The sequence below is a fragment of the Euprymna scolopes genome, chromosome 16 (assembly GCF_053919585.1).
Source record: "Euprymna scolopes isolate OS-2025 chromosome 16, ASM5391958v1, whole genome shotgun sequence".
In the NCBI taxonomy this organism is placed as follows: Eukaryota; Metazoa; Mollusca; class Cephalopoda; order Sepiida; family Sepiolidae; genus Euprymna; species Euprymna scolopes.
Genome location: NC_136497.1, coordinates 77,735,063 through 77,751,154, shown reverse-complemented (window position 1 = coordinate 77,751,154; position 16,092 = coordinate 77,735,063).

The window sequence follows — 16,092 nt, the reverse complement described above, 5'->3', positions numbered from 1 at the left end:
AACTAAAAATAATTCATATTTTGCATTGCTTCTTTTATTGTTGTTGTTCTTCTTTCAATTCTCAAATCTTTACAATAACCAAGTATAGCATTAAATTACAATAATCCATCACAATTACAATGCTATGCTTTTAATAACGTAACAGAAATCTAAATATATTGTGTTGTCCAGAAAATTCTGAATATGTTTTCGTTTTATATTTATAAATTTTTGAGACGTTTTATAGTTTGTATTATTTGCATTATTCAGACTACTCTCATTATAAGTGTTATTTTAACAACGTTTTGGCCAATGTAATCTCCGATCTTCTTCAGGTGTATCTTATTTTTGTGGCCATGGAAAGGTCACTAAGGAATGCACGGAGAAAGAGATGAGTTATAAAAGGTAAAATATATCGAAATAAAAAAAAAAACAGCAGACACAAAGAGCAACCGTCGTAGAAAGTATCGCCAAGGTAGCGGACTATAGAACTACACTAATCACAAGGAGAGTCGTAACTCTCAGTTAATACAGGGTGAGTCACGGGAAACGGATGTTTTTAAGGAAAACAAAACTCTGCGAATATGTCAACAAAAATTTTTTATAATGTACATGAAAACATTTACTAAACTATGCCATTATGGAATATTTAGAAGCGAAAAATTATGTCTGGCAAATGATGGCCATTTTTACGAGCACAAATTTAAAGCCGCTTTCTGAAGTTAGCCCCCACTTTCACTAAATTATATTTCCCGTGACTCACCCTGTATATACAGTTCCAAAGAGTTCATCGTTTGTGCATAGGTGAGTCCCCACAACACTTATCGAACTCTGGAATCTGCACAGAATTTCGAATGGTCACATGGTTGCTTTGTGGAAAGGTGTGAAACGGTTTCTAGCATGGACACGGGAGGCCACTTTCCTTTCAGCAGCCTCGGTTTTATTTAATTAATTAGCCATGATTTTTGCATACAACGCCAGATGCCTATTTCTTATTATAGCAAGAACAGGTTTTATCAAACCCATAGATAGAACCCTGATAGGTAGCACAATGCCTAATCAGAGTTGACTTGGAAATGACAGCAGTTAAGTGATGATCAGACGATTCTCAAATTTCCATAATGAGACTTCAGTATTGGATGCAATTTCACCCTATACAAGGAACAAATCCTATTTATTCTATAGATAAATACTATTGCACTTGATCAGAGTAGACTTTTTTATTAAGGCACAAAGGTCACTCCAGGATGAGTGTTAAATGTGTCAGGTGGAGAGTGAAACAGCACCATGATGATTGGTAATTATATTGCTTTTTATGGGAATCGCCCCAGACAAATCAGGAAGCCACTTAATGTAAGAAGCTTAAAAAGTACCACTTCAAGGTCAAAAACCAACCATTGATAAATGTTATATGGATAGATTACAACCCAGAAATCAGTAATTTGTCCCCCTTTTTCAGAAACATCGCTCGTAGAATGTAAGGATTAAAGGCAAAATAAGGGAATTCCGAGTTACGAGGCTGCCGAAAACGAATCCAAAGTCCACTTTCTAGTCTTCAGATTGGGCAGAATTATATTAGTTAAGAGCGCGATTTGACAAAGTTGTTGTTTACATTGGCCGGGAAAACGATCATGTAGATATATAGAAAAAGCAGCCATGTGGCACTGTGTTCCACACATGGAAGTAATTGTAACATGAATGTAACTCCACTCTGCATAAAACTTCCAATGCAATGTCTCACCAGGCGATGCAGTTACAAGATGCACATGCACAGGAGAGATTCTAGTTAAAATATATGTGGCATCCTGGATTATGTTACAAATCTAGATCAGGGTGAACCTCGGGGTAATTGTAAGAAAGAAGGTTACTCCAGAATCTCCAAAGTTCTCAAATTGGGACCTCGCCATTGTATTCAGTTACATATCATGCTCATGGCAGATTCTTTTTAACCCATATATGGAATCTAGACGTTCAAAATTAGAGTGAACCGATTAGTAATTGTAACAAGGGATGACTCCGCACTCCTTAGTTGTTGCAGAGTACGGGCATCACCACTGGATATAGTATCATCTCATAACCAGAATATTTCTGGAGATTTAAAATCAAACAAGTTCGCCCAAATAATGACCAATACGCTTCATTCTCATCCTTATAGTATACTAAAGTATATAATTTGATTCCCTTTCTTTTGAAAAATAATTATTCCGACTACGATGGATGCTAAAATGGTGGCATTTTCGGCTGCTTACGTAATTGAAAAAAATATAATATTTACATGTTTTTATTTTTGTCGGATTTCATATAAACATTTACATTTGCTTATCCGAAGTATTGACGCATTTTCTTTACAATTAATTGCCTATTATAATATTAGGTACAATTTCCCTCCATTAGGTTTTGTACAAAATTATTATTTTTTTTTATTCATTTCTTAATTTTTCCTGTATTGAAAGAGATATTTTTGAAGTTACTTATATAAAATAATAATCTAAATATAGAGGAGGAGGAGGAGCAGGAGGAGGAGGATGATGATGATGATGATGATGATGATGATAATAATAATAATAATAATAATAATAATAATAATAATACAAAATCTGCATAAATGGAAATATCATATTTAAGCGCATTTTACAACGCTGGGCGGTATGCTAATATTATTAAAATATATGGTGGGCTTTTTTGTTTCTTTTACTATTCATAAACAAATTGAAACTCGTGATTAGTTGACAAAAACTGAATAAGTAGAATACCTATTACGAAGCCAGTAGTTTTACGATGTCAATACCAACTTTGTATCTCACATAAGTTTAAATAAGGTTTAACAACTGTATAAATGCTTTCTAAATTGAAAGAACATTACATAATACAATAGCATACACAAAACTTAGAGAAATATATTTGTTGATAATTTAGCCCTTTCTTTTTGATAATCCTAAAACTAGTAATCATAGTGTTGAATAGCAGGGGGCTCATATAGGGGACACATTAACGGGGACTCAGAACAGATGACGATGATAATGAATATTTATATAGAGAGAGGGGAGAAGATACTTCACTTATGATGGAATAGGCACATTACTTGTAAGGGTTATACAATATTCGTTACAAGATGATGATAAAAATATATTTACCTTTTTGTTGTAAGGAATGACGACACGAGACAAACAGTTACAAACATAGTTGGTTTCTTTATTCTTCAGTCGACCGATAAGTGATGTCAGGAATTCAAACTTTCATTTACATTGTCTATTTTTCTCCTTTCACTTCTAATAGGCTCTCCTCTCAAACTATCACCGTGTGTGATCTGCTCTGAATATCTTATCTTCATCAACTCTCAAACTTCGAACCCTCAGATTCCTATATTGAGAAATCTCCTTTGTTTATGACGTCAGGAATGTGTTTACCAACATGACTACTTCATGTGGATTTACAAATGATTGTCCAAACACACTTTTGGCAAACGAAAATCCTCAATCTAATTCTAACCTATTTTTAAACAATATATTTTAACTCGTATTGTGCATTCATTTAACTGACATATTTAATATCCGGATTTCTATAAGCATGGATAATCGACTCGTTTTCCAACATAAACAATATTTAACTATTTCTAATAAAAATAACAATGGACTGAATTTCTAACATTGCAGCTTCCATTATCTTTAACCATTGCCTACAGGGTTCGATTCTAGCCTTATTCTAATATCATTTTCACTTATCTAGTATGTCTTCTTACTTACATAAGAAGGGGACAGCCCTTTCATGTAACAATAGTTGGTATTCGACATTAGTTAAAATCGAATTATTTTTACTTAGAACATTATTTCTAATATTCTTATCCAAAAAAAAAAAAAATCAATAACTGAATTCATCGTAGTTACTTGCTCTCACATCCAAATACTAAGTAGCATTTTTTACACAAATTTTAACAAATATTTTTCTTTCGTTCGTGGTGTTTTTTTTTGTTGCATGCATATCAATCTTTTTTGGATTCAATCATTTTTGGCAAAATTATTTATACTTCAAGTTCTTTATATCTTCAAATATTCATTCATATTTTGGTTGTTTTGTAAATCAAAATTGTTTTTTTTATTTTTAGTTTAGCAGAAAATGACAAAGGGAAAGAAATATTTGATGCATTTAAGTCAGGAACGAGATATCTTCAGGCAACCTGATCTGGTAAGCACCAGAATATAAGCAGTAGTAAAAACCAGGTAAAGATGGACATTTATCTATCCAGGTACTGCATCAACCTTGTCCGAGAAGTGAGTATAAACTAGTAAGTAAAAGAAAGATGAAATAAGTAAAGTTGAGTTGTGTCCCCCTGCAGTCACTACTACATAATTAATGAAACCCACTATTAATAACAACGCTTGATGGATTTTGGATTAAAATTTAACAACTGCTGATTTTGCACTTTAATCTGCAGGATTTGTTTGATGGAAATAATTATTAATCATAACTTTAGCTTAATTTTGAGCAAAAACAAATAATAAAGGAGTTAATTAACTAGTGTATATATATAGATAATTTAATTCCGACTGAATAAAAAAAACTCAATATGCAATAGAGAGTAAAGCTTATTATAAATTAACTGAATTTAATTTTGGACTTCATTCTCTTTAAAGAATTATTTTTGGCTTTCGGATTACCTTAAGAGAATCTTCTTGCAAGCTGAAATATTATGTGCGGTTTGTTTTTATATTTTCTTACATATCCAACATTTTTCACTCGTTTTTCTTTTGGTGGGGGCAATTTATGACTTTAATAAATTGCGGTTTCACTTAATACCATAACCAGCAAATTCTATCATTGCTACAAATATAATTTGCTGATTTCTTTCTGTCCTCCGATGAGAAGAATAGCAAGAATAGCATTCTTTGAAACTTTGCGGAATAAGGACTTTGTAAATTGTTTGTTTGGAGTAGTCAGTCGAACAATAAATTTTGATTGTAAAGTTTAACTTACAGTTGTAATTTTCTTTCTCTTATAATTATATATGTATAATTATATATATATATGTGTGTGTGTGTGTGTGTGTGTACAATTTAATACATATACAATTAATTAATTATATATATATATATGTATATATTCCTACAAATTTAGTTTTTTTTTTGTTTATTGACATTCATATCAAACCCTTTTTTCTATTTATTTAAAAAGAAAATACAATCCATATATACATCACTGAATTGCATTTATCTGCAAAAGATCTAGCTAATTTGCATATTGTTTTAAACATTCATTTTAATTAGTTCCCTATTAGTTTTTTTTTTCAGTTTTCTTATGGGATGATCATCTTTAGTTAACTATTACGTGTAATTATATATATGCAGATATTCTACATGATTTATACTTGCGTAATATTTGCGTAAAAAGGTTATAATAAACACAAACCTCTTATTATATATATTTTTGTATGCCTATATGTGTTTGCTTTAAAAAAGTTGCCCACTGAATTCTACTGTCAGTTTTTGGTCTACAGACATGAAATTTAATGTATAGGGTAATCGAACCCATGTGAAACTTTATATTTGGGTTTTAGGCGGGGAAAATCGGTGCAAAAGTGTGAAAATTAAAGAAATGGAATTTACCAGGTGAAAGGCAAACGACAGCATTACAAATATGCATGCGTAACATAACAGCTATTAATATATATATTATTCCTTAATTGGAATTCATTTTTTTTAGATGAGCATTATATTGTTAATTTTTATTTTTATTTCGGACTATTAGTCTCATATTTATTAGTTTTTGTTTTTGGATCTTTTTATTGGTTCACAACGTTTCGGCCAACTTCCTCTGGCCTTCGTCAGGTGTTAACCGCGACGGATAGGAACTTCGAATCTTCTAACTGCATTCTCAACCATCACTGCCATCCGTAGTTGTTGTCGTCTCACCACATTTTTGACCAATTAACCTCTGGCACGCTTTGGGTGGGATTGAAACCGCTAGGAAACGTTAGGAGATTCGAAGTTCCTATCCGTCGCGGTTAACACCTGACGAAGGCCAGAGGAAGTTGGCCGAAACGTTGTGAACCAATAAAAAGATCCAAAAACAACAACTAATAAATATGAGACTAATAGTCCGAAATAAAAATAAAAATTAATAACAGCTATTAGTTTTAACCTTGCAGCAAACATGTCTTCATAAGTCAGGCATTAACGTCATTGTTTCGATTCTCAGTAATGGCGCGCGTGTCATTTTTTAAATACTTTTTAAATCATTACTATATATTGGGTTCAATATAATATCTAATAATAAATATGAAATCTGCATTAATCAAAATATCACATTTAAGCGTATTTTACGACCGGGCAATGCCAGAAGGATTGCTAGTATATATATTAGGCAATGAAATATGCTTATATTATTTAATGAAATATACTTAAGAGAAAAAATGCTGGCTAAGTATACATATGTATGTATATTTAGCTGGTATTATTTCTCTTAAGCATATTTCATTAAATAAAATAGACGTTTTTTTGTCTACTAATTCTTTTTTTTATCCTTTCCCACTTTCAAACACTTTCCAATTTTTCTAGACATATCGTCATGGATAAATTAATCTAACTAGTTTTGCACAATTTATATAATTTTTTTATAACGTGTATATATATATTTTTTCATTGGTTAATTATTTCAATAAATTTACAAACATGTCAGGGACATTTATTTGAACAGTATAATAATAAACGTACACTACTAGAAGCTTTACTAATAAAAACTAAAAAAATCTACTATTAATAAAATAAACTTTACTAATAGTTGTAACATCATCAAATGGTTCTAAAGTTATTGAAATAATTAACAAATGAAAAAATTATGCACGTTATTAAAAGATTATATAAATTGTTAAGAATTAGTTTGATTAATTTATCACTGACGATGAATCCAGAAGTCTATTTTATTCAATGAAATATATATATATATATATATATTTCATTTGTGACTTACACCATAATTGTGAGAAGCAACCAGGATTCGTTACATTAGTTCAAAATCCTGTTCAGCTGCCCAAGTTCAGCATAAAGATTCTTAAATTCAACTAGAAAGTTCACAAATATGCACCTGAAGAAGGTCGGAGGTTCCATCGGCCGAAATTGAACGATCAAAGATGCGAATAATAATCTGAATGACTCAAAAATGCTAAAGAACCATTGTTTTAGCAAAATCAGGAAATCACCAGAATAACGGAATAACTGAATAATGGAATAGCAGAATAACATACTAACATATGCAATAGCTGACACGTAAGTTTATTTTTGCTTCATATCAAGAACCAATAACACTAAAACTCAGTTACCATTTCAAATCATACCTTCATCTTATCTCGTTTGTGTCTATGATGTATTAAATAAAATACGTGAATTTATGTACAGTATAAAAAGCAATCTCATTGTGAAATGACAGTAATTATATAGACTTATATAATTTCTTTATAGTTCAGATTAAAAAGAAAAAGAAATGAAAACTCCGTGGTGAAACGTTTGTGCATGTCATAATTAAATTATTTCTATATACGTTAGATTAAAGAGCCCTTACTGTTTGAATAGAGAAGATATCCACTTAAACTAAAAACAGTACAGAATGAAAAAGAATACCAGATTAAGATTGAAATAATATAATAGAATATAATACAATAGAATAAAAAAAATAACATAATATGATATAATAGAAATATAATATAAAATAAAATGACGTAATATAAAATGAACAAATATATCTAACACTGAAGCAAATCAAAGCTCATAGTGATCTTGATCAGACGAAAAATGTTTAAGAAAAATAAAAGCAATTTTTTTATTTAACCAGGTTTGTCTTTTGTTACCTTTTTCTTTTTGTTTTGTGTTTCGTTCCATGAGGATTTTTTTTAAATTTATTTTCTTTTTTTTTAGAGATTTTAGGATTTTTTTTTTTTGTTGTTGGTTTTGTTTTAAAGAAAAATCCTTGACAACTGTTTGCTTGAAACTCCTTTTGATTGTAAGCAAGGAGATAAAGATCTTTGATAGAATCTGACTTCTTCAAAGATGTCTGCGAAAATTCTTCCTCGCTTTTATTACGATTATTATTTTATTTTATAATTTTTGCTGTTTATTCATACGACTTTCTTCGGTTCTTTATATTTCCTTCTGCTTTCTGGTTTTCTTTTTATTGTTTTACTTCAAATATCTGCCCAAATACCTTGCAGCATTTGATTTTTATCTCAACTGAACACCGCTTCGTTTGCCTCTCCGACGGAAAATAATAAAATAAGGGGAACGAAAATCAAAATCAACAGAAAAAGTTTTTATTCTGATTCTGTCCTATATATATATATATATATATATATATATATATATATATATATATATATATATATATATATGTGTGTGTGTGTGTGTGTGTGTGTGTGTGTGTGTGTGTGTGTGTGTGTGTTTGTGTGTGTGTGTGTGTGTGTGTGTTTGTTTTTTTGCGTTGCTTAAACTTTTTAGATTCTTAATTCTTTTATTTCTTATTTTTACCATTTATTTTTACCATTTTTTTTTGCATATGATAATCTAAACATTTCTAAAGCTATCTTTACATACATTTGGTGGCCATATTTATCAACCGAGAACACGTTTTTATTTTCTAAGCAGTTAAAAACAAAACAAAAATAGTCTTTACTTTGTTTAGGAGGCAAAAGGCGAATGTTTTCAGATTCCTGTTTTTTCTTTTTGTTTTTTTTCAGATTTGACCAGAGAATATGGCGTGATCACCAGTCGTGGAAGGACTGTATCGAACGACGATAGCGTCTGTGGGTTTTCCAAGATCCACAACAACATTTAATTTAAATTTTTCAAAGATATTACGTTTTAGCGAGAGAAAGAAGTGAAGGCTATATATATATATATATATATATATATATATATATATATATATATATATATAAAGCTGGACTTCTGTGTGTGTCTGGTCACGAATAGGCTCCTATATGGTTAACTATTATAGAAAACTGATCACATATAATGATAGAAGATGTATCGAGGCACAGGAATGGGTATGTTTATTTGTATAAGCTTGTGTTTGGGGAAGAAAGTTTCGTTAGTAGTCAAAACTCAAAATGCTATATATACAGAGTGTCCCACTTAAAATTAGCCCAATTTCTCTATTATTTTTCTTAACGACCAACTGACTCCGCAAGACAAAATGCAATTCTTTTTCCAACAAGATGGCGCTACATGCCACACGTCTCACAGATCATTGACACGAGTTCATAATGTATTTATGGAAGAGAGAACAATAAACAAAGGTTTTATGGCCACCACGTTCCCCGGATTTGTCATCATATGAGTTTTATGTTTAGGGGACTTAAAACCAAAAAAAAGTTTATGCAAACAATCCTCACAATCTAGACCAACTAAACGAGAACATTACCAATTCTATCAGATGAATCACCAGAGAAAATCTCCAAGCAGTATCTGTAAACGTTGGTAAACGTGCCCAGAAATATATGGATGTCAACGCAGAGCACTTTCAGCATCTATCATTACACTACAGGTAATTTAAACAATAAAAGAATGTTGCTCCTCCCTACTACATTTTCTGGGATACTTTTAAGTGGAACACTTATCTATCTGTTATTTTATTCCTTCGCTAAAACATAAATCTCATATACAAAACATATGAAATATTGGTTCGGTTCCTACCTATACACAAAGACACTATCGTACAGTAAAATGGCCATACCAAGGTAACGTCGGGTCTTCATACTATTTCTTAATAGTTATCAATTATATTTCAATGAAGTGATCACTGCTGATCACATGAGTTATTCCAAATATTATTATTCATTTTACATTCCTCACATTTAGTTCAATCTCTGCTTTTTCTTACTTTTTGTTTCACAACGTTTCGGCCAACTATTCCCCTGGCCTTCGTCAGGTGGTAACCGCGACGGAATAGGAACTCCGAATCTCCTAACTGCATTCTCGGCAATTACTGCCATCCATAGTCGTTGTCGTCTCGCCACGTTTTGGACAAGTAATTTCTGAGAATGTAGTTAGGAGATTCGGGGTTCCTATCCCGTCACGATTACCACCTGACGAAGGCCAGAGGAATAGTTGTCCGAAACGTCGTGAAGCAGCAACTAAGAAAAAGATGAGGAAAATAATGAATGGTTTTTTTTTTTTTTTGTTTTTTTTTCAAATAAAATTAAGTGTTTTTTGCTAAGTCTTTTTTTTAGATGGGGCTTTTCCATTTTGCTTCCAAAATTTTTCTGTTGATATTTGTTTTCACTTAACATTTATAGGGATCTTTTTTTTCATTTCACACAACGTGCTGTAATTAATTTTTTTATTTTAAAAAGACGTTTTCTTGTTTAAATGACTTTCACGATTTCATTGAAACTTGTCTTCTGCTGACAGCTGATTGCTGTTTAGTTAATCGCGTCAGCAGCTTAATCTGCTGGAAGATGCCGACGTGAAATTAATTCGCGTTCTGGATAAGTATCGCTATTTTTATCTGTTTTGCATTTCAGTTGCTTCATCCGAACTCAACATGCTGTTATATTTTTCTGCATAGCTTGTGTCTGCATTAAAATAAATTGATAACTATGATATGAAAAATATTCATGTAATTTTTCTAATTTAATATAAGGCTGGTGCAAAAACTTTATTAATCGAAATAAGAACCATTAGATTCGACATATTTTTTCAATGCGAACCAAGTTTATTTATCTCATCAGCATAGAAATCCGGAGTTCTGGAGGGGATGAAGTCAGTGAAGGCCGATTCGGTATCATCTCGGTTTTTCAAGCATTTTCGCTGTGGAAGAATTTGTCAAGATTGCTTGAAAAAGTGATTATCGGTGGGCGAAAGATCTGGTGAAATATAGTGAATGAGGCAGAGACTCGTAGATCAATTCGTTCAGCTTCCGCAGGGTCAGTTGTGCAAAATGCGGGCGAGCATTGTCATGGAGAATTGATTCCTTTCATATTGACCAATCTCGGGCACATACTTTTGAGCTTCTGATGCATTTTTTTCACTTTGTCGGCAGTACTTCACCGCCGTAATCGTTTCGCCCGGATTCAAGAAGCTGTGATTGATGAGACCGGCCTCATACCACCACATAGTTACCATAACCTTTTGTTAGTGCAATTTCGGCTTCGGAAAGTGCTGTAAAGTTTCTCCAGCATCCAACCAAACCTCGCCAGTTGTCGTAGAGGATCCACTTCTCATCACACGCCACAATCCGCTCGAGAAATGTGTCGTTTTTGTTGCACCGAAAGAGCACAGAAGACACCTCAAAATGACGATTCTTTGGATTATTGTTCAATTCATGCGACACCCGTTTGTCCTATTTTTTGACTTCCCTAATTGCTTTATTTTACTGTTGCGTGGTCGACCTCAAGTTCAACAGCAACTTCTCGTGTGGTTTTGCGAGGATCGGCTTCAATTAAGGCTTTTAAATGTTCGTTATCAATCGCAGTCGGCCAGTCGCGATCGTCTTCCTTGTTAAATTTCTTGAACCATTGTCAAATTTTTTGAACCACCGTTGAGCCACATGTTTGTTAATGGTTCCTGGGCCAAACGCATCATTGATATCACCAGCTGTCTCGGCAGCTCTTCGACCTAGTTTGAACTGGAACAAGAAAATCGTGCGGATTTGAATTTTGTCCATGCTGTCGAAAAGGCTACAAAAATGAATGAAGAGATAGAGAACGGTAACGAACAACAGGATTCGATAGAGCGAAAAACTCGCTTCAAAATGATATATAATATGGCTATATATATATATATATATATATATATATATATATATATATCAATGAATTAATTCAGAAATCATATATAAAGTAACATATGTGAGAACACGATATTGTTTATGTACCAACCTAATATGTCTATTAATTGCAGCAAATATTCCTCAAACTGCGTTATCGAGACTATCATGTTAATAAATAAGTTCAGCAATTAGTGTTAAGACGATTAATCGGAATCGAGAATCGAAAACATTGGGCATTTTTAGGGTAGCAGAATCGGTATCGGAATCGTTATCGGAATCGGAAAAAAATGTTCTTATTTTTTCGATGCCGAAAACGATTCTTTTTTTTTTTTTTTTTTTTTCGTTTTTGGTTAAAACTTAATTTTTTCATGGCTCGTAATGATAAAATGAAAAACTGATCTTAAACTAGGAAGAAAATTCATAGAACGTCTCTATAATTATATTTCTTTGTTTAGGAAATTATATATACATATTTTATTATTTTGTGGTAACTATCCCCCCAAAACAACTTTATATTTATAAATTAAAAAGAATCGGACTTGTTAATTGCATCGGAATTGGGAATTTTAGAATAGAATTGGTAATTAATTCGGAATCGGGAAAAATATTGGAATTACCCCATCACTACCAACAATGCTTAAAAAGAAGCGCAAAACGCCATCAACAACTTTATTTGTAATAAAAGAGATTAACATGGTTTGGATATCCTTCCAAGCTACTAGTTGCCAATAATATTTAAAGAGAGTATATCAAAACGATTTCACAGAAGAAAGATCAAGAAATCTACCACCAAAGAGATGATCTGAGCAGATAAGGTTTGAGAATGGCATGTCACCCTTAACAGATGAAAGACTAGCCCAAAACCGTGATACGTACTAGAAATTTTGTTTCCAAGTATGTGGTGAAGCTCTGTGGAGTATACACATAAGTCAAGTAAGTTAAGGTTTATAAACGTTGGTGTAAAATTCACTTTATTGGTGCCATCAATTGCTAGTTTTTCCCCGTAGGTATTTGTCTAGAATAGTGGCCGAGTGTTTAGAGCGATAAAGTTCTGATCCCTATTTCATTCGATTCAACGCTAACCCAACATTTTATTTATTAACAATCAAAGAATGGGAAGAAGTTCACTTATTTATGTGAAAAGCTGTTTATTCATACGAAAGGACTGCCTACAAGTTGAAGACTTGAAAAAAATAAATCTTCTGTTCATTTTTGACCGTGGCTAATCCACTTGAAAATCTTTTGTCTAATAAAGTCATATTAAGAACAAATCTCACTTCAATAGAAATAAAAACCTGGTCGTTCATCTATAATATAAATCTCACCTGTCTGTTTAAATGTTTGTATGTATGTATGTATGTATGTATGTATGTATGTATGTATGTGTGTAAGCCGTGGTGAAGGCGACCTTTCTAGGAGATACAAATCTCGTATTTAAAAAACCATAAAACAGGAGACAAGTGCCCTCATTAACCTGGTCTGCAGCTTAATTTGTTGCTGGCTATCTTGCTCTTGCTTGTTGCTGGATCTCAACATTTTGATCCGAGAGAGAGAGAGAGAGACAGCTGTCGTACAAAGCTAAGACTCTGTAACATCATCCTTGTACAGACACTCCCTCAGGTATTTGGGCTCATGGTCTAAGTGTCTGAGGGAGTGGCACTCGTCTGACAAGACGTTGCAATCATTATGATTATGTATGTATGTATGTATGTATGTATGTATGTATGTATGTCTAAAACTTTTGACAGAGGCGACAGATTTTCACGAGATCGATATCATTTTGAAGATTGATATCTCGGACAAAAAATATCGAAAAATTGGCCAAAAACATTAATTCCTTTAACCTCAACTTAGCTATCTACAAGGACGGATCCATTTTTTGCGAGCCATTTTTGTAAGTTATCGTATCGGTTGGTGACGTTGTCTTATTTTAACGTTCCGAACTTTCGGTTGCGTCATAGAGTAGTGGTAAGACGTCAGATTTTCTTTCACTTTCTTTTCTACCTTCGCGTAAAGGTTCAAGCCTGCCTACCTGCCCACTACAACTTCTTTTTTTGCTCAACACACACCTCCAAGCCCGGGCAACATCAGGCACCCAGGCTAGTATTTAATTAAAAAAAAACAAGCGTGCAGACATTTTTTTTACATCAGTTGAGAATACTCGAGTTCACATACACATATAAGCTGATGTTTTTTTCTTTCATAACGTCGCATTGCAATTGTTCGAACGTCCGTCAGCGCAATTGATTTTAGTGCATCTCATTTCCACTTGATAGGAAACGAGGAAAAAATAAAAGGGAAAGAAGAGAAAGGAAGTAAAGCTAACGTTGGTTAAATAAAGAGCGTAGCAGATTCAAAGTAGTATCCGTTTTACATGTCCTCATATCACGTATTTATTTACTTATACACATCAAAGATGTTCCGTTTGTTAATCTATTGGTTGTTTTGTTGTGCATCGATTTCAAATAGAATTTTCATCAATAAACGTAAAGATGTACTGGATGGAAATATATTTATAGATTAAATACGTTGGCACATCTGACATGAGAAATTCCGTTCACAGATCAGTTTGTGAGACACAATTTTTGTCAATGTCTCCCGATTAATTTTAAAATAGCATTTTCGTTGGTTTACCATGCTTAACTTTGAAATAGCATACTCGTCGGTCTGACAAACTAAATTTAAAAACATTATTTCCGTTGATCTGTGATGCCTAATTTTAAAATACTATTTTCTTGGCCTCTTATACTTAATTTTAAATACCTTTTTTTTTTATCTGCACTGTGTAATTTTAAAGTACAATTTCCGTGGTCCGTTATGCTTAAGTTTAAAATACCATTTTTGAGCTGTCATCTTTAATTTTAAAGTACAATTTCCGTTAATCTGTAATCCTTTGTTTGAAAATACCATTTTCGTTGGTCTAGCATGCTTAATTTTAAAATATAATTTAAGTTGGTCTGTCATATTTGATTTGAAAGTACAATTTCCGTTGGTCTGTGATGCTTAATTTTAAAATATCACTTTCGTTGGTTTGTTAAACTAAATTTTAAAATACAATTTTCGTTGGTCTGCTATGCTTAAATTTAAAATACCATTGTTGCTGGTCTGACATGCTTAATTTTAAAATACAATTGCTGTTGGTCTGTCATGTTTAACTATTCTATCGCCTACCATGCTTAATTTTTAAAATATTTTTGTCGGTCTGTTAAACTAAATTTTAAAGTTTTTAAAGTACAATTTTCGCTGTTCTGATATGCTTAAGTTTAAACACATTTTGGATCTGTCATCTTTAATTTAAAAATACATTTTCCGTTAGTCGGCTAAACTTTATTTTAAAATACCATTTTCGTTAGTTTGTCAAGCTTAATTTTAAAATACCATTTTCTGGTCTATCATGCTCACTGTTCAAGTAATCTTTTCATTAGTGTGTTATGCTTAAGTTTAAATACCCTGTTCGTTATTCTGTTATCATTAGCTTTAAAAACATTTTCGTTGGTCGCTGATTATTAATTTTAAAATACCATTTTCGATGGTCTGTCATTCTGTATTTTAAAATACAATTTTCGTTGGTCTGTAGTGCTTAATTTTAAAATACAATTTTCGTTGATCTGAAAAGCTTAATTTTAAAATACAATTTTCGTCTATCTGTCATGCTTAATTTTAAAATACAATTTTCGTGCATCTGTAATGCTTAATTTTAAAATACAATTTTTGTTGATCTGTAATGCTTAACTATAAAAAATGTTTTCATTGACCTTGCATTGTTACGTTTAAAATGCAATTTAGGTCGGCCTGTCATGTTTAACTTTAAAATACCGCCATGCGGTCTATTATGCTTAATTTTAAAGTACAATATTAGTTGGTTCGCTAGGCTTAATTTAAAATTACCATTTCTGTTGATCTGTTATGCTTAATTTTTAATACCATTTCTGTTTATCTTTTATGCTTGATTGTAAATACCATTTCTGTTGATCTGTTATGCTTAATTTTAAATACCGTTTCAGTTGGTCTGTTATGCTTAATGTTAAATACCTTTTCTGTTGATCTGTTATACTTAATTTAAACACCATTTCTGTTCATTTGTTATACTTAATTTTAAATATCATTTCTGTTGATCTGTTATGCTTAATTTTAAATACTTTTCTGTTGGTCTATTATACTTAATTTTAAATATCTTTTCTGTTTGTCTTTTATGCTTCATTTTAAATACTATTTTGTTGGTCGGTTATGCTTAATTTTAAATACCATTTTGTTTGGTCTGTTATGCTTCATTTTAAATACCATTTTGTTGGTCTGTTATGCTTAATGTTAAATACCATTTTTGTTGGTTTATTATACTTAACTTAAAAATACAATTTT